The sequence below is a fragment of the Nyctereutes procyonoides genome, unplaced genomic scaffold (genome assembly GCF_905146905.1).
Source record: "Nyctereutes procyonoides isolate TBG_1078 unplaced genomic scaffold, NYPRO_anot_genome, whole genome shotgun sequence".
NCBI classification, from domain to species: Eukaryota; Metazoa; Chordata; class Mammalia; order Carnivora; family Canidae; genus Nyctereutes; species Nyctereutes procyonoides.
The window spans coordinates 14,710,577-14,730,462 of NW_026575043.1; the positions used below are offsets into that span (position 1 = coordinate 14,710,577).

The 19,886-nt window shown below is 36.8% G+C and overlaps 1 protein-coding gene across 5 annotated transcripts in view; it reads right to left on the reverse strand.

Moving 5' to 3' along the window:
• The window catches only part of HIVEP1 (HIVEP zinc finger 1), a 142,221-nt gene that overhangs the window by 42,164 nt on the left and 80,171 nt on the right, over positions 1-19,886 (reverse strand). The window lies entirely within an intron of this gene.

The following is a 19,886-nucleotide window of genomic DNA, read 5'->3' on the forward strand; positions in this document are numbered from 1 at the left end:
GATAAAGCCCCTCCAACTTTATTGGTGGGGATGACTACATGTTGGATCAGTCTCTAAATATAAGGACTTTGTTATTGTTGTGAAGGGAGAGGAAGCTGGAACACATCAGAGAGAATGTCAAGAGGGTAAGGGTACCAGGCACATCTAAGATGAACACCACACTATCATCCTACAGCTGGAACTGAAACAAGGCATGTGCCTCACCACTGATTGTTACCCTCCATCCCTTGATTCACCAGATTTGGGGTAGGAGTGCACAGGGTGGATGGCTAAGCCATCTGGCTAGGAATTACAGATAGAAGCCTCCTCAAGGGAGCCAATGCCGGGAGTAGAACGAAGCATCAGACTCTTGGGTGTTCCAAGAATGAAGCACCCAGGGTAGTTTTTAATTGGGATTAATCTCAAACCTATCCACTGAAGAGCGACAAGTTATTTTCTCCCGCCCCTGTATCTACAGCAAAGAGCACAATCATAAAACATTGTAGCTGTATCTATGATGTCTGGTACACAGTTAATGTCAGCCACAGAGTTAAGAGGATACACAGATCAGAATGCCTCAAGGCAGAAGTACAGTTGGGGCAGAGGGTGAGAAGGGAGCAGCTGTTACCATCAGCACCTGTGCTTTTCAATAATTGTAAAGGCACTTTGCTGTTATGGTAGACTAAACTGAAAATTAATTAGAGGATCCAAGAGAAATAGAGACCATGAGACAAGTGGTGGAAGGCAGCAGTAGGGCAGTGCCTTTATGACATGCCCATTCTCCACCAGCCAGTGCACAGGCCCACCTTCTGCTCAGACTATGCACCCTGCTTTATAGTATGCTTCCCGGGCTGCTGTGTTTTACTAACACTGGGCTTGGAAATGCCTGGTGCACACAATCTTTTTTCCTTACATAGTGATAATACATAGAGTGGGAAAGGGTGGAAGGGGCTCAAAAATGGAGTCAACCAACCGCTGTAACTTGTGTCTTGGTTGGTGTACTACTGGAAATGGCTGACAATCACGCAAAAGCTTGGAGGCATCACTCATTCGGAAATCCAAATAGGAATTCACTTAACACATACAAATCACACTGAGGAGTGACACTAAAGCTGGTGGTGTGGCTACTGTTGGAAGCTCTGATCTGATGGGCTTCATTAAGGAGCCGGTTCTCCATCAGGTGGGTTGTTGGAACAGTTTGGAGAGATCACAAAGGCCACTTGATGGAGGACCCGTGAACAACAGTTAGAGAAATAGGTCCTAAGTTCTTTGTATCTAAGGCACCAGCACTTCATTTTCCAAGGCACAAGCCTGGTAATCAGTAGGGTGCCTGTATTTTTTTAAGAAGAACACCGAAGAGTGTAGAACAGCACCATTAGCTGGTTTCCAGGACTACTTCTTGAGAATAACAGAGTGGAAGCAAACACATTTCCTGGCTCAGGAGAGCATCTGAGTTGCCAGTTAAATATGGCAAAAAATACTCCCAAGGTTCATGGGAACTACAATCTAATAGTGTGCTTAAAATCCTGCCTTGGTTGAAGGTCAATCTCTTCTTCAGATTTACTCAGAGACACATGAGTGTGAAAAATCTTAGGGTCTTCTGTATTCTGGGGACACATGAGCTACTTGTTCTCTCACAACTGAGAGCATGCTGTAGCAGAGAGTAAAAAGGCCAGGGACACAGAGACCACAAGGAAGGCCTTTCAGGAGTTCATGCAAGAGTTAGAATGCTACCCTGAACTCAGGTAGTGACAGTGGGGGCCTCTCAGCTGATTCAAAGCAAGAAAGCTGAAGAAAGGCCTGCCAAAGATTCTGCTGAATTTCCCATCTTTATCTAGGAGGCCTGAGCTAGTTTGGGGGGGGGGGGGTGGGCGGGCAGGGAAGCAATTCACTTTCCATCCCATCAAATCTCAAACTCAATACATGTGTAGAATTATAAAGTGTGGCTGCGAATCCAGGACTAGACATTTTCAACCAAGAAATGGTTAGGCTAATTACAGCAGAGGCACTTAACATAACATTACACATCCATTTAAAATAATTGCAAAGATGACATAGCAATACGAAAATTATGATCTATTAAATATAGATGCATATTCTTTTCTTTCCCTAGAGGGAAGTCTGGGCTGGAGGCAGAGATCTGGGAGTACACAGTGAGAGCTGGTTTGTAAAAGCACATAAATGATAAGCCAGAGAGAGTATATGGTAGATAGAGAGGTCTGACATCAGCACCTTGGGTAATCCCTCTATTTAGGGTGGATTAGAAATGAAAACAAACAAGGGGTAATGAGAAAGATAAAATGTGATGGTGAAGTGCCCAGGAAGTCATGGTTTAGAGATTTTTAAGAAAGAAGATGTGGCCAGTGGAAATATTTCATTCTGAGAAATAAGAATAAACAAGAGTGTGCTGGGTTTGGTGGTCACTGGGATCAGGAGGCCATGGTATGTTTAAAAATCATTTCACAAAAGGGAAAAGAGGGAGGGAGGGAGGGAGGGAGGGAGGGAGGGAGGGAGGGAGGGAGGGAGGGAGGGAGGGAAGGAGGGCATGATGAATACAGAACACCTTCTGAGAAGTGGCTGTGAAGAAAAGGAGAGGCAGGGCTGTCAGCATCAGAGGAAGAGAAGGAAATTCTCCAAATCATAACCACTCCAAAGGTGTGGTTATAAACAGGAAGGAAAAGTCAGCACAGAGACTGAATATGTGAGACAGATAACAAATGAATTAATGTGAGATAAACAACTATACTAAAGGCACATGGGCACACCTTATGTCATTCGGCTTCACTTTGCTGCACGTCGCAAATAGTGCTTTTTTTTTTTTTAAACAAATTGAAGGTTTACAGCAACCCTTCACCAAGGAAGTTGATTGGGGGCATTTCTTTCTTTCTTTCTTTCTTTCTTTCTTTCTTTCTTTCTTTCTTTCTTTCTTTCTCTCTCTCTCTCTCTCTCTTTCTTTCTTTCTTTCCTTTTCTTTCTCTCTCTCTCTCTCTCTCTCTCTCTCTCTCTCTCTCTTTCTTAAAAAGATTTTATTTATTTACTCATGAGAGACACACAGAGAGAGGCAGAGACACAGGCAGAGGGAGAAGCAGGCTCCCCATGCAGGACTCATCCCAGGACCCCAGGATCACAACCTGAGCCAAATGCAGATGCTCAACCACTGAGCCACCCAGGCACCCTGATCGGTGCCATTTTTTCCAGAAGGATTTCCCACTTTACATTTCTGCGTGCCATTTTGGTAATTCTTGCAATATTTCACACTGTTTGTTATTATGATATTTGTTATGATCAGTGATTATCACCCACAGAAAGTAGGGAATATGGCTAGCGTTTCTTAGCAATAGTGTTTTTTTTTTTAAGTCTATCTTTAACTTATAGGCATAATAGGTATTGTACACCTAACAGATTCCAGTATAGTGTAAACATAACTTTTATATGCACCGGGAAACCAAAAATTCACTTGGCTCACTTTACTGCGATACTTGCTTTATTGCGGTGTCTGAAACCAAACCTGAAATACTTCTGAGGTATGTTTGTAATGGGGAGGCTACCATGCAGATGTGGGAATGACTTTTACTTAGTAAGCAACAGCAAGCCACATTCAATTCATCTCACGTTCTTCCCCTTCCTCGTGTAATTCAAATATGTAGCCTGGCTAAAGAGATGGCATGGTCATCTGGCTCTGACTACATTTTTGACCTCCCTTCATAACTCACTTCCCAGCACTCACTATGTTTCAACAACACTGGTGAACTTTCTGATCTTCCAAGAGGCCCATCTCCCTTCTGCCCCTGGGAATTTGTACTTGCCAGCTCCTGAAAAGCCCTCCCTACTCTCAACTCTTTTAAGTGACTGTATCATTTTCAACTTTACAGTCTGACACCAATGTTACCTCTAGGCTGTTCCTGTCCACCCTACCTAATTTAAACACAGAGAAGGTCAAATGAAAATACTAACAATAAAAGACAAAGTAAAACAGAGACAGGCAAAGCCTTTTACAGACTCACTAGGAGACCTGACAAAACTAAGGAGTCAGTGAACTTACAATAAAAATTAACCAAACAGGAACACAAAGAAGAAAAACAGTATGGAAACAAAAGAGGACAAAACAAGAACAGTGCATCCAAGATCCATAAGACAATATCAAATAACCTAATGTATAACTGGAATCACAAAAAGAGAAGAACAAATACAGTAGAAGAAACAGGTAAAGAAATAAACAAACCATAGATCCAAAAAGCCTAGACAACCCCAACAGGATGAGTAAGAATAAGAAAAGATGAAAAGAAAAGCAAGAAAAGAAAATAAAAGTAAGAAAAGGAAAGAAGGAAGGGAAAAAAACAACCTCGACAAATCATATTCAATGTGCTGAAAACCAAAAAAAAAGACAAAACTTCATAGGTACCCAGAAGTTAGATAAAAGTATCACACACAGAGAATCAAAGATAAAAATTAAAGCAAACTTCTCAACAGAAATTGTACAGCGGCATTTTCACACTACTCAAAGAAAAAATAAATGGCTGACCCAGAATTCTTCATCAAAAGATAATAGTTTTCAAAAATGAAGGCAAAACAAAGACTGACAGAAAAACAAAAACTGACAACATTCATTGTCAACTGGACTGTACTGAAATGTTAAAATCTTAATTTGGATCCACATATATGAAGAGCTCTGAAAATGGTAGCAATAAAAGAAAATTTGTAAAAGAATCTTTAAAATTCCATCACTTTAAAATATAATGCAGTGTGACACTGCACTGTCCAATATGGTAGTGTGGCAAAATGATGGCTCTGCAAAATGACAACACCCCAACTCCCAGAATTGGAGACTATGTACCCTTATATGTGCACAGGAGACTTTGTAGATGTGATAAGATTATGGACATTAAAATGCAGACACTATCGTGGATGATCAGAAGACCTCTTCAAACTCAATCAACTGACAAGAAGAAGATGGGAGAGAGGGAGGGAGGGAGGGAGGGAGGGAGGGAGAGGGAGAGAGAGAGAGAGAGAGAGAGAGAGAGAGAGAGAGAGAGAGAGAGAGAGAGAGATACCTCAGGTGCGACAAACCTGACCAGCTATTACTGGCTTCAGAGATGGGAAGAAGGGAGCCAAGATCCAAGGAATACAGGTGGACATTAGAAGCTGGGAAGGCCAGCAGGACAGACACAGGAATTAATTGCCAACATCTGAATGAGTAAAAAACAGATTCTCACCTACAGACTTCAGAAAGAAGCAGCCCTGCTAACATTTTGATTACACCCAGTGAGACCATGTCAGATTTCTGTCCTACAAAACTATAAGATAAGAAGCATTTCTTTAAAGCACTAAGTTCATAGTAATTTGTTATGTAGCCATAGAAAACTAATACAGGTAGCCACTGGGCACATGTGACTTTATATTTAAAAACAGTCTGCTGCTCAAAAAGGTTAAAAGGACATATAAAGTATGTTCTCTGACCACAACAAAATTAAATGGAGAAATAAATAGTAGAAAGATATCTGGAAAATCCCCAAATATTTGGAAATTAAACAACATATTTCTAAATAGCCTAGGGGTCAGAGAGGAAATCACAGAGAAATCTGAGAAATCAAAACAAAACTTTAGAGAAATAGGAAAATACAATAAAGAATAATTATCATTCTGGTGATACATAACATTCAAAATCAAACACTAGAGAAATCTCTTGCACCAGGGAACAACAAGGGGGGTTTTGCCATAATCACTATGACTTTTAATCAGTTCTTTAGATGATGTAGCTAACGCAGTAGCAATAAAAAGAAATGAGATATAAATAATGGTGAGGAAGAAAGTAGTCTTATTTGCTGATAACATAATGGTTTCCCAGAGAATCTATGAAAAATAACCGGAAATCTGTATCTAAAAAGAGCTCAGGAAGGTGGATGTCTACCCAAAATAAAAAAAATATCAATCTTGTCATTTATACCAAAAATAACTAGTTAGAAAATATAAATAATGGCAAGAATATTCTACTTGTAACAGCAATAAAAATAGAAAAATGCCTAGAAGTAAATTTGGCACAAAATAATCAAAACATACAAAAAATTAAAGTTTTCAGATATGATTTAAGAAAAGATTTACAAGACAAATACACCATGATCCTGGAAAGAATATTGTGTAGATAACAATTCAATTCTTTTCAAATTTCTAAACTTTATATAATTTTAAAGAATAGAAAAATCCCCCCCCCCTTTTTAATGTGACATGACTCTAATCTTCACTTGGGAAAGTATTTTAAATTAGATAATAAAATTCTGAAAAAGAATGATGTAACACAGAGGCATTAAACGATTAAACAGTATTTTCTCAAAATTGGATTATGGTTAAACCAAAAACCCATAGAAAGATCCCATCATATACATGCATTTAGTATATAAAAAGGTAGTATATTTCAAAATCTTGAGGAAAAGATGATACAGTTTTTAAATATGCAGTTTTCACACATGGAACAAAAAAGGAAAGTAGATCTTAAGCAAACACCACATTCCACACTAAGTTCATGGATTCGAACATATAAAAAAAATTCTTTGGGGCGCCTCGGTGGCTCAGTCTGTTGAGTGTTATACTTTTGATTTTAGCTCAGATCCTGATTTCAAGGTCATGGGATTGAGCTCAGCATTGGGATCCACGCTTAGCATAGAATCTGCTTGTCCTTCTCTTCTCCCCAGCTCATGCATGCACGTGCACTCTCTCTCTTCTGTCTCAAATAAATAAAATCTTAAAAACACCAAACACCTCTTTTATAAAAAAGCCAATGACAAAAAGAAAAATATGACAACATATAAGGCAGATAACAGGTTGACATTCTAAATATACAAAGAACTTTTATAGTAATGGAGTAATTCAAATGATACTCTTCTGAGGTAACAGAATAGCTAAACAAAACACAAATGTTATCAGCTTAGAGGCACTGAAACAGTAGGAAGGTAGTAAAAAGTTAGCGGGCCAAGAGCTAGGGGAGGATAAAAGTCCAAAAAAGGTGAATTCAGTGCTGGGGCTCCTTTTGTTTACGAAGATTTGCCCAGATGAAGTAGCTAAATGGCTGAGCAGTTCTGACAATCTAAAGGAGCCAAGGGTATAAAAAACAGAATCAGGGCATGCTATCTGTGGATCTCTGTGAAAACCAACATGTTCCCAGTTGAGAGCCTGAAGGGCTTTATTCTAGAAATATGAGAGAACTGCATGGAGACCAAGCAAGCTTCACTGCACAACAACTCACTTCTAGTGGTCGAGAAAAATCACAGGCCCCCAAATCGGATTAAGTTGATATAAGATTGTTGGTTCTCCTAGGAGCCTTGCAGAAGCAAATAAAAATGTTCCCTGGAGGAAGATGTCAACTTAGGCTTCAAATCATTTTAGTAATTTTTAAAATAGAATGTCTAACTATTCAAAGACAACCAAGGACCTAAGAAAAGAATGAAAGAACTGGTATCACAATAGATTGACGAGGCTCTAATATATCGATTGGAATTGATATACAGAAACTTTAAAATCAATGTAATAAATGCTGTTCATATTGAAAATTCCAGAGGATAAAGGGAAAGTATAAAAAGAGAGATAGTATTTTAAAAAACAAAATATCAATGACAGAACTGGAAAAATACAAGCAAATTTGGAACTCACTGGATGTTGACTTAAGCTCAGATTATGACAGGGAACTGGGAGAGGAATCAAAAGAAACAATAGAGAATAGAGGACCAGAGACAAAAGGTGGTAAAATGGAGAGGTTCTGCAACAAAAGATGGGTCAGAAAGAATGGAACTGGAATCTTGGAAGGTGAGAACTACTGAAACCCCGGACTCTACAAATTCGAGTGCCACGAAGCACAAACAAGATAAATAAGAGAGAAATCACACCTATTCACCTTTCTGTGAGACCACAAGGCAGAGATGAGGCCCCAAATCTTAAAAGTCTCAGGCAAATACATTAAAATGAAGACAGATCACCTTCCAAAGAGCAATAATTAGACTCACAAGTGACAATCTCAGCAGCAACAATGTGCTCGAGGAGATAAACTGCCAAGCTAGAAGACTCTAGTTTTATACTCAGCAAAAGTTTTTTTTTTTTTAAGGATAAAAACGAAATAGACATTTTCTAATAAATGATCCTTGAAGTAATTTGTCACAACAGACCTGCACTAATGGAAAACTAAAGAGAATTCTTACAGTAAAATAAAATCAGCCTGGATGGGAAACTGGAGATGCAAAGTGAGGAGCGAACGTGTGATCCCTATGTGGCTGAGTCAAAACGAACAGCAACTGTGTGAAAAATAATAAAAGTGTGTGGAATTCACGTACACAATGACAGCATGTAAGTCAAAGGCAGGGGAAATGGACAAGCCCTCAAGAGGAAGAAGCAGCAGGATGATGATAAGTTGGAAAAGCCTGGTACAGCACAGGCACTGCAGCAACTTCTGAGGGTGTCACCACACCTCCTTAAGGGCTATATTGAGCAGAGCAGAAGATCAGGGCGGTTCTTGGGGCATTCAGTGAAATGTGAGTTGAGTTTTACCAACCCAAGTAGGTTCAAAGGCCTGGCTAATACTCCTAATGGAGGACACTACACTGAAAAGCAATCAGAAGCCAGCAGCCTTCCTGAATAAGAACCTCAGTCTTGGAAAGAAAAGCAAGAATAAAATGGTAAGTGGAATTTGAGGTCAACTCTCATTCCAGTTAAGACCTGGAATCATCTGGCTAGAGGTTCAAACAAGGCAAATTGCAACACTACTAAACTTTTATAATATAAGAGACAGGCAACAGCATACATTAAAAACTCTTCAAAAAAATGAAAAAAAAAAAAAACCAGAAGAATAAGTGTCGGGGAGTGTCTGAATTCATTTAGCAGGCTATGATATAGCAAAAGGTCGGGAAACAGAAACACACAGGTTTGAACACACAGAGAAAATGTAATAAAGCAGACATATTAACTTATAAATCTTCGTTAAGATAAAACCTTCATACACAAAGTTTCACAAATAATTTAAAAACATGGGGGGGTGAAATAGGTGAAGGTGATTATAAGTACACTGCTCGTGATGAGCACTGAGTATTATGTATGACTGTTGAATCACTATATTGTACACTGAAACTAATTATTAATTAATAATTAATATTAGCTAATTATTATATTAACACTGCGTGTTAATTATATTGGAATTATATTTTTACATTCATCATGCACAAATATATTATCATAAATACGTAATAAAATACCCACCCCCAAACTGGTTCAACGAACAAATTAAGAATCTAACAGATAACAGCTTATTTAACAGAAAATAATATAAATCAAAATCTAGTAGATATGGGCAACATAGATTCTCGAATGTTTGTGTAATTAACCACTCAATGGCAAATCAACGCTGTAGGACTTTTTTATATGTAAAAGACAATTTGCTAAGCAGCTAATACATGATTTCGGAGAAAGAATTAAGATGGTAGGAATATAGAAAAAAGAAAATTTAAAAAGTTAGACATAACTCAAAAAAATTAAAGTAGAATAAATAATGCCTTTGACAAATTTAAAGACTAAAATGAGTGTAATCAATAAATGTTCTTAGATAATGAAAAAGCATATGATATAAAAACAGAAAAAGTTATTCAAAATTGTAAGAAAAGAATACTTTATTCCACCTTATTATATTTGGAAACTTGAGTAACATATAGAATGTAACAAATTGATCCAAGAAGGTGAAAACTTGAACAGACCTCTGAGGAAGAACAGAAGAACCCACACACACTCTCCTCCTTACATTCACTCAAACTTCCAAGTAACCTTTCCAGATGATTAAAATAGAAGGAAAGTTACCCAACACAGTCAGTGAAGTCCTGTCAGATCGACACAATGCACTAAATTTTAGGCCAATCTCAGAGTGCAGGGTGTGGCCATCCATGCACCTGCCTGTGCAGGTGAAACTGTTCTAGACTCTTCCTACTCTCATACTCCATCCACTCAGTTACCACAGGGAAGCCTGGCTTTAAGGCTTGGCTCTACCAATCACCAGCTCTATGACCTTAGACATGTCCTGTTATTTTGCAAATAATGGCACTGCACAGGGCTTCAAGGATTATTTGGGTAATGCATGTAGGAAGCGCAGTGTGGTGCTCAAAATCTCGACTTTGGTTCTAATATCACTATTGTACTGTTGATGGTGATTATGATATTATTATTATATTGCCATCATCCTATTATTATTATACCATCATAGGTTGCAATTATATTACTAGAACAAAATGGCTCAACCAGTATTACAACATTTATTTTCTATAATATGAGTAGCTGGAATTAACTCCAGTATTTTATTTAGCTCCGGCGAAACTAAATTTTTAAACCACTTCTAATAAAAACATCATAAACACATACTTTATTTGATGTCTTGTAATAAGTTTATAAAAGGGCTAACATTATTCTAATGTTCTATGTTATTAGAATATAAAGTAAGAACAGTTTTTAAATAGATTGAACACTAGTAGAATAAAGAGTATTAAATTAACATAAAAAATAAAATAATACTTAACCTCTTTTAGAAGTATGTCCTTAAGAAATGACAAGGTAATGACACTGGGTGACAAGTGTATTTTTCTGTGAAAAGTTTAAGCTGCTAAAATGCTTTGACTATCTTATTCAGAAGGAAGACAACGAGACCGTTGTTCCAAATGCATTTCTCGGGTATAATCCCTTTCTTGCTTAATTACTTAAGGAGATGATTTTGAACAACTTTTTGTTCTTATGGAGGAATTTTAATCTTTAAAAATTTGTTATAGCAAGCTATATTTCTGTTTCAAAGAAAGCATTCCCAGTGGTCTGTACCGTTGTTAGCTTCATCATAGATAGATAATCTACTGTAGAGTCCTTTCATCAATTTCATGGCAATAGTCATAGTCTACTTTTTTGGAAAGTCTTTGAATCATCTGTACAAAGTTTTGCTTTGCTGACTGACATTTCTCTTCCTCTGGGGGATTATGTAGGACCAGAAGAACCTTTTCAGGTGAGTATACTTTCTTTATTCCTGATTTCTAATTTCATTCCATTATGTCAGTTTGAAGACAAACTTCATATTATTTCAGTCCTCTTAAATTTACTGATAAACTGTTTCATGGTGCCCATTATGGCCTATCTTGGAGAATGCTATGTGTATACTGGAAAATGTGTGTTCTACGATTGTTGGGTGGAATATTTTGTAGATGTCTGTGAGGTCCAGCGGGTTTATTGGGCTATTTAAGTCTTCTGTTTACTTGCTGACCTGCCTAGCTGTCCCATCCATTATGGAAAGTCTCTCTGACCACACTGTTCAATTGTCTACTTGATCCTTCATTTCTGTTAGTTTTGCTTCATATATTTTGGGGCTCTGTTGTTAGGTAGATATGTTTTTAACTTGTTACGTCTTCCTGATGGATTCACTCTTTAACATTACAAAATACTTCTGTGTGTGTATGTTCATATACGTGTGTGTGTGTGTGTGTGTGTGTGTGTATATATATATATATATATTTCAAAGATTTATTTATTGGGGGGGGGGAAGGGAAGAGGAAGAGGGAGAGAGAATCTCCAACAGACTCTCTCCCCTGAGCGTGGAGCCCAATGTGGGGCTTGATCTCACAACCCTGAGATCATGACCTGAGCCAAAATCATGAGTCAGATGCTTAACTGACTGAGCCACCCAGATGCCCCATCCCTGTTTATATTTTAAGTCTCTTTGTCTAATATTAATATAACTACTTGGCTTTTATATGTTGTTTATATATTTCTTTTTTTAGCCTTTTATTTTCAACTGAGTTGCGTCTTTGGATTTAGTTGGTCAGTGTAGGCAGCAAATAGTTAGATCTTGTTTTTTTTAACCAGTCTGGCAATATCTGCCTTTTGATTGGATTATTTAATCAATTCACATGTAATGTTATTAATGACATTGCTGGGTTCCTATCTGCCATTTTACATTCTGTTTTCTATATATCTTATATCTTTCTTATTCCTCTACTTCTCTTTAGTTTTTGTTTTGTAGTAAGTGAAAATTTTCTAATATAATCTTTTAATTTAATGATTTTTTTCACTACTTTTTTTGAGTTCTTTTCTTTGCAGTGCTCTAAGGCTTACCTTACATCCTTACATTCTAACTTACTAGCATCTACTTCAGATTTATACCAACTTAATTTCAGTACAGTATGGAAATGTTATGCCTATATAGCTCTATTATCCCCCCACTTTTTTAAAAAAGATTTTATTTATTTATTCATGAGAGACACACACAGAGAGAGGGGGGGGCAGAGGGAGAAGCAGACTCCATGAAGGGAGCCCAACGTGAGACTCGATCCCAGGTCTCCAGGATCAGGCCCTGGGCTGAAGGCGGCGCTAAACCACTGAGCCACCTGGGCTGCCCTTTCGTCATATTATTGTTATACAACGTCACATTCATAAATATTACACTCCAACAAAACACTGTTATAATTATTGCTTTACATAACTTACGTCTTTCAAAATGCCACTAAAAGAGGAAACCAAGTATGTACTTACAGATTTGTTACACTAACCTTATTTATGATTTTGCTAAGTGCTTTTCCTTACTTCTAAAGAGCACCTCAGAGAAACTCATCCTTTCCATGGGATAGCTAGGTTAGCAAGGAAGGTAGAAAACTAACAACCGAAAGGAGGCATTATGAAAGAAGTATAGTTTCTATTTTTATAAGTTGTTCTAATGTGTAATGATATGGCCTGTGCAAAAATAGTGAGCTGGAGAAGCATAAGATAAAAATCTCACTGTTGCTAACAAGAGAGCTGACACTGATAATAAAACCAAATATCTGGATGTACTTTCACAGGTTTAAGAAGGTCACCTGGTAGAAGGATGATTCAGCCTTCGACTCAAATAATAAGTTTACAAGATAGTCACATTTCCCTGCCTTGAAGGTCATTTGGGTTTGCATCCTTCTCTGGTTCACTTTCATAAGAAAGATTCCAAAAACCCTGGTGATTTTTCTGAGAAAATTTTGAACTTAGAACTGGGGCCCATTTTGCTCTAGGTCTTACTCTTCCTATAGTTGAATCCACAAGAATACAGCATGATGATCATTTCTCTGAGCAATATGTGCTTGGGACAGCCCTATTAAATAGGCTTTTGTAACCAATGGTAGCTTGAAATCAGCCATGGTAGGAGTATTTTCTCCACACTGCAAATGCTGCCAATTGTTCCCTCTCTTCCCCCAGGGACCAGCCCATGACTGACCCTAAGCTTAAAAAAGAAACAAAGAATTGAATTTAAATAAAGTATTAAAAAAAAAAGAAAGAAAGAAAGAAAAAAGTTTAGATTGAGGCTAATGCTATTACCAAGACAAGAAAATACAAAATCTGTTTGGTAAACATTTCTACCACAAAGGCCCTGGAAACCTTCAGAAGTCTGAAATCCTCAAATTTGCATTCATAACATCACAACCTCCTGCGAGGTTAACTAAGATGTTATATTGTATTACCAAAGTATACCAAGAGTGGTTCTAATCTTAGCGTTTAGATAACATCATGAGGAAGGATTCGTTTGCAGTAGCTGTTTACAGTCTCTAGGACAGGTTAGAGGAAAGCTTTTATTTTTGTTAGAGATAGATATATACACAAATGAGTTCTGTGTATCACTGCAGACACATATACAAATTATACAGATAATTCAATATAATAAAAAATTTACTTCCAATATGCAATCTAGGTTATAGCAGGAGAAATAAAAAACATCCATGAGGCTACACTTAAAGAAATAGAAGAGCACATATCGTTCTGTTGATAATGTGAAGGAAGCCATTCTTTCCCTCAGCTCCCTACCCACCTGTCATCATTTATTCAGTGAATATTTGCTAGATGCCTACTGTATGCATTAGGGGCTGGTGCCAAGTGCTGGAGTGGGATAGTGGGCAAAACTGAACTGGAGGAAATCACAGGAGACCGGTGAGGGCGAGGGAGCAGATGAGGGGCGGAGCTTAGTGAGATGAGGGGTGGAGCTTAGTGAGATGAGGGGTGGAGCTTAGCGAGATGAGGTCTCACATGTGCCAGGTTTTGGAGCACTGTTTTCATGCCAAGAGCCATGGAAAGCCATTACAGGAAGTACTGTTAAACAGCTTCTAACAGGTGGTAGGCCCGCTGAAATCAACACACCCACAACACCCCCCCTTCCCTGCTCCTGCGCAGTGAGCGCACTGCACTCCCCAAACTGTTCTGTGGTCTGCTCAAATCTGCTTCCTCACTTAAACATCAGACTCTGGGCAGATGTCACAACCTGCATTTGTCCTCATTTCCAACATTCTTCAGCCCTCTTCAGACCTTCCCTCACTCATCCACCAAATCTCAGTTGCCGCTTCCAAATGTCTTCTTGAATGGAATAGTTAATTCTCTGACTGGTGCTCAGGACAACACTCGAAGTTATCATCCTGCAAAATTTGATATTCTTCTCAGATGCAGCCCAGGCCAATAAAACACTCTGCATCCTGAAACCGACAAGAGACTACGGTAGCTGGGTGAAAGGGTACTTTGTTATTTCTAAAACTGCTCATGTTTTAATTTTTACATTTATTTTCCAGAGTTTCTCCCAGTTGTTTAATCCATTTTCAATTTATTCTGCCTCCCTTCACTTTTATTTTCTATTCTTCCTTCCCTGGAATTATCTGCCTCACTTCCACGCCACACATCTAGTACCTTCTCTTGTCTGTGGAAACAGAGAGCAAGTCTCTCTGTAGGCAATAAATATCTGAGCTCGCTTCGCTTTTGTTCCTTTTGCCTCGCACACGCATTACAGCAGCCAAGTGGAGAAATGCCTAACTAAATCAACAGTAACACACAATCCTTTTAAGTCACTCTGCAACATATTTACATAGAAAATACTGAGGCGTATGCATGAGGTCAGTAACCCAAGAAGCAAAGACTGTAAGTTGAACATAACCTGTTTTTCCCTCTTATCATTCTTCTATGAATCCCCAAGAGGACCAACAGAAAAAGATCCATTCCTTTGTTTTTTCACAGTCCGTAGGGAAGCTGTCCTCAAAGCAGCTCAAGTCCACACATCATCATCTGAACCACTTAATCTCTCTTACCAAAAAAATGAAGCAGTGGACATACATACATACTCTGTAGACTCTCAAACAAACACATTACAAACATTTTAATCTCCTAGAAATCAGGATTCATCTTCTACTCAATTATAAGAGCACTGTGCCGTGATTTAATGGGCAGTGACTTTCCCTTTCTAAATGGTGCATGAAATCATTGTGCATCTCACAATCAATAGCATCTTGAAGCGAATGGAATATGCATTAAGAGTGTAAAAGAATGCAAGTCTGTGATATCCTATGAATCCTATAAAATAAAAATCTTGTTAGCTACCTAAATGTCTAATTTAACGAATGATTACTCAACAGACAGAAATCAGTAACAGAATATTCTAACAAGAAACTATTAAGGATCTTGCCTCTTGCATTTTATGGGAAACAAAGTGTTAGTTTTTCTGAATTTTTGGAGAAAAGATTTATTTATTTGAGAGAGAGAAGGAACAGGAGGGGCAGACAATTCCAGGCAGACAGGCTCCCTGCTGAGAGTGAAGCCTGACCTGCAGCTCGATGCAGGCTTGATCTCATGACCCTGAGATCACAACCTAAGCAGAAACCAGGACTTGGTTACTCAATGGACTGCGCCATGCAGGTGCCCCAAGTTTTTTTTTTTTTTTTCTTTTTCATTTAAACACCACGAGTACAGAACACTTAAAGACTTTTTTTTTTTACATTAATGTACTAAAAAAATGCCTTTTGTTATTTATCATTGTGCAGATCATCTTCTATATGGCTGGCACAGTCTATCTGAAAGGCAATAATCTTGGGATTTGGTATTTTTAAATCTCAAAATATCAACAGGATTGATGCTACCATTGCACAATTAAAACAATACTAATCTTCCTATAATTCAAATTAGCGTTGTCTATTACTCTAAGAGAGTACTTCATGAAACCTGAATGTTTAAATCTAAAATTTCAAGTAATAAAATATGATTCTTTTCCCTAAAAAAGCAAAATCTCTTGCTGTTTTCCCAAGGGAAATTTGTTAGGTACTGCTGCCAGTCTACACAAAACCTTATGAATTTTGATTCTACCAATTCAGATTTCATGATAATTTGGGCAAGAGCAATAAAGCCAAGGCTTATGGGTTCTTTTAGGGGTTAGACTTTTTCTTCCCTGTCTACTTCCCAGGGCTACAAAGAATGGCTGATGCATAATACAAATTTGTTGAATAAAAGAATGAACTAACAACGTTATGAGAAAAACATAGTAAGTTTTTTTAGGGCATTTATTAAGAAAGCAGAATTTATAAATATTTACAATGTTATTGTATTATAAATGGTTATTTACAATAAAATCCATTATTACACTCATTTAAATGCATTATTTCCCAGCAATTAATTTATAAACCTAAGGACAACTTGTCAAGAATACATACTTAACTAGTTGGTATTGCTATACACTAAAGTAATAAAATTGCATTCCTTTAAAATACTCTGAAGTTCAGACATCTCAATGAAATACTACACTGGCCTTTCCTCTGGCTGGGAACCTTCATTTTGTAAATTGTTAATGCCCTTCTAGGTTTATTACGTTTTCATGATGCTAACCAAGTTTTGTCTTATTCCACAAACTTTCTCCCAGACTATTCTAAAACATTTTTATCTTACCTTATATTGCATTAATATTACTCATTTTAATTTAATAAAATGAGCCCAAATTTCCCACAATGCCACCTCAATTTTAGACTTACTCAGGAAAGGCTTCATTGCTCCTAATCTAAGAACAAGCCCTTATGCTTTCTTAAGTATACTTAGCAAAATTCTTAAGGAAGAGAATGTCATTAGCATTCAAACATAACCTTATTAACATAAAATATTATTCCAAATCAGCCTTCATTTTTAAAAATAGCATGTGTGATATTTAAAAAAGAAGAAACATGCTAGTATTTTTTGTGCTCCTGGCAAACTTACTCCTATTAAAAGAAGCTTTAAAAAAAGACATTTAGGAAAGTAGGTGAGCAAATTCTAGGGTTTCTTATTTACACACTAATTAGAGTTCCACAATCTAGTTTTCTGCTCATTAGTCTGTCACTTTCATTTCAGAATTATGCAGCCTAGTTTTACACAGAAACCTAACTTCCCTTAAGCTTTCCCAGATAACAAGAGGGTAATTCCTGGGCATAAATTATGCCTAGGTTAACAAAAATCCTATGTGTCAAGTGACTCCTTGGAGCAAGTCTAAAAGCACTGAGTTATTTCAGCAGTACAGATTTCTTACTATGTGTTAAGCTACAGAGACTACACATATATGCTTAGGCCCTCATTACTCTCCTACACAAGGTAAAATGAAGGATTAACTGAAATAATTTTTTACATAAAAAAACTTTCTGGCGGTGGGGGTTTAAAAAGTCAGAGTGATGCAACTGCGGCTAAAAGAAATTACTGGCATTACAGTGGCAATTTCAGGATTTTGCTGTCAATTACTGTGAGAAATTCCAATGCAAGCTGACCTAAATCTCAATCTTTTTCTAGAGCCAATGGCTGAATCCTATTTTTCCTGAATTATCACAGTGTTTTTAAAAGAAGTGACTGCTATCATAATATCACCACTCAAAGGGTAATTACTCAAAGGGTAATATTGAACAGGACTATTACAAATTCAACTATCACTGGACCACAGCTCTCATCTAGTTATGATGCAGAATAATGTTAGAATAGTAGAGTCCAAGACAAGGACTTGAAACTTCCTCATGCCACTTTCTGGTTGCACTCTCTGGGGGTAATGTTATTTGAAATATTTCGATTTCAGCTATTTAATCTTTGTAACATGCTAAATTTAGAAAGTGATGACTTCTCAATTTCTAGCATAAAATCTAGGAGCATTTCTGTAGGACATTCCTTAAAAATTTTGATTACAGTGTTCAGAAACCGAGAGCAAATTATTTTAGAAATACTAACTAGTTTTTTAAAAAAAAAATGTAACAATGCAATTAAGTGAGAAATCACTAATAAAAACAGAAAATCTCCAAAAATATGGGAAAAAATTCTATCAAGAGCGTCAAAAAGAAGAAACCAACATAGAAATTAATGAAAGTAACAAATATAAAATTGTGCACACTTGTGATAAAGCAATACTTAGAAAGTAATTAATAGCTTTCAGTGATTCAAATAGAAAAGAATGAAGGCTTAAAATAAATTAGCCCAAATTCCAACTTTAAGAAATTTGATAATAGAATAAACTGAAAGAAAAAAGGGAAAAATATAATAAAAAGCAAAACAATGAAACTTTTAAGGACAATACAAGAGAATATGAAGAAAATCACAAGTTGGTATAGCAATAAGGAAGTGAAACAGGCCTCTGGCAAGACTAATCAAGAAAGAGGGATGCCTGGGTGGCTCAGCGGTTTCACCATCTGCCTTTGGCTCAGTCCTCAGTCCTGATCGACACCAGGATCGAGTCCCACATCGGGCTCCCTGCATGGAGCCTGCTTCTCCCTCTGTCTGTGTCTCTGCCAGTCTCTCTCTCTCTGTGTTTCTCATGAATAAATAAACAAAATCTTGAAGAAAAAAAAAAAGACTAATCAAGAAAGAGAGAAAAAGCACAAATAAACAAAATTAACAATGAAAAAATCCATGGGCAATGAAAGAGTAAGAGAATACCACCAATGACTTTTTGCCAATAAATGTGAATACTTAACAGAATGTATACATTGTAACAAATATATAACTTACTATCTCATTGAAGAGAAAAAAAGAAAGCTTGAGCCGACCTGTTATTAAATACAATAATTTGATACTTAAAAATCTACCTTCAATCCCACTGGATAGTCAAAATATATTCTAAGATCTTCATATAAAGCGATCATTCCAATATTACACAAACATGTCCATGGGAAGCAGGAGGATAGTTCTCAGATCACCTCTGTTAAGCTAGTATAATTGTGAGACAAATTAGGCAAGGAACATTATCAGAAAATAAAGCCATTATCTCTTGAACATGGATACAGAATTCTTCAACAAATATTAACAAATCAAATCTAGCAGTGTGTTTAAAAAGACAAACATCAAGACTAAATTGGTTTTATTAAGGGAATGCAAGTGAAGGTTAAACATTGAAATGAAAGAAGAAAGACTATAAGATCAACTCTACACATTAAGAAAAAGCATATGTACAATTCTTATAAACATCTCAATAAGTCAAAAAGATAACCTCCTTAAGCTATTAAAAAAAAAAAAACCTGACCTCATCCTCCCATAAAAAGACTTCAATAATTTTAATGGTGAAATATTAGAAGCATTACCCTTAAAAACAAGAACAAGTCAAGGATGCCAATACTACCATTCTTTTGCTATTTTATGGAGCCAACTGGGTAAAACAAGAAAAATAATAAAGAAACAATGATTTTAAAAAGGAAGAAATAAAACTTTCATTATTTCCAACTGATATGACTATAAGAAAATCTAAAGCATCTGCAGACAAATTTTCAGAATGAATGATTCAGTCAAGTGGCTGGATACAAGATGAATACACGAAAAGATACATTGCATTTCTATTTGTCAACAAAAGCTTGAAAACAATTTTCTATATGTATATACATATGTGTATATATATACATATATATATACACACACACACAAAATAAATCAGCAAAATATATTGAATTTATTCCAGCAAATAAATTCAATAAAAGAAATACAGATCCATACAGAAAAAAATAAGAGGTTAAAGACAACACATGTATCAAAAATATGCTATTTTTATAGATAGAAAGCCTGAAAATTGTGACAACAGTTTCCCCCAAATTCAATGCAATCCCAAAGTCCCCACACGTTCTTTTAAAGCTGATTTTAAAATTTAAATGTATGAGCAA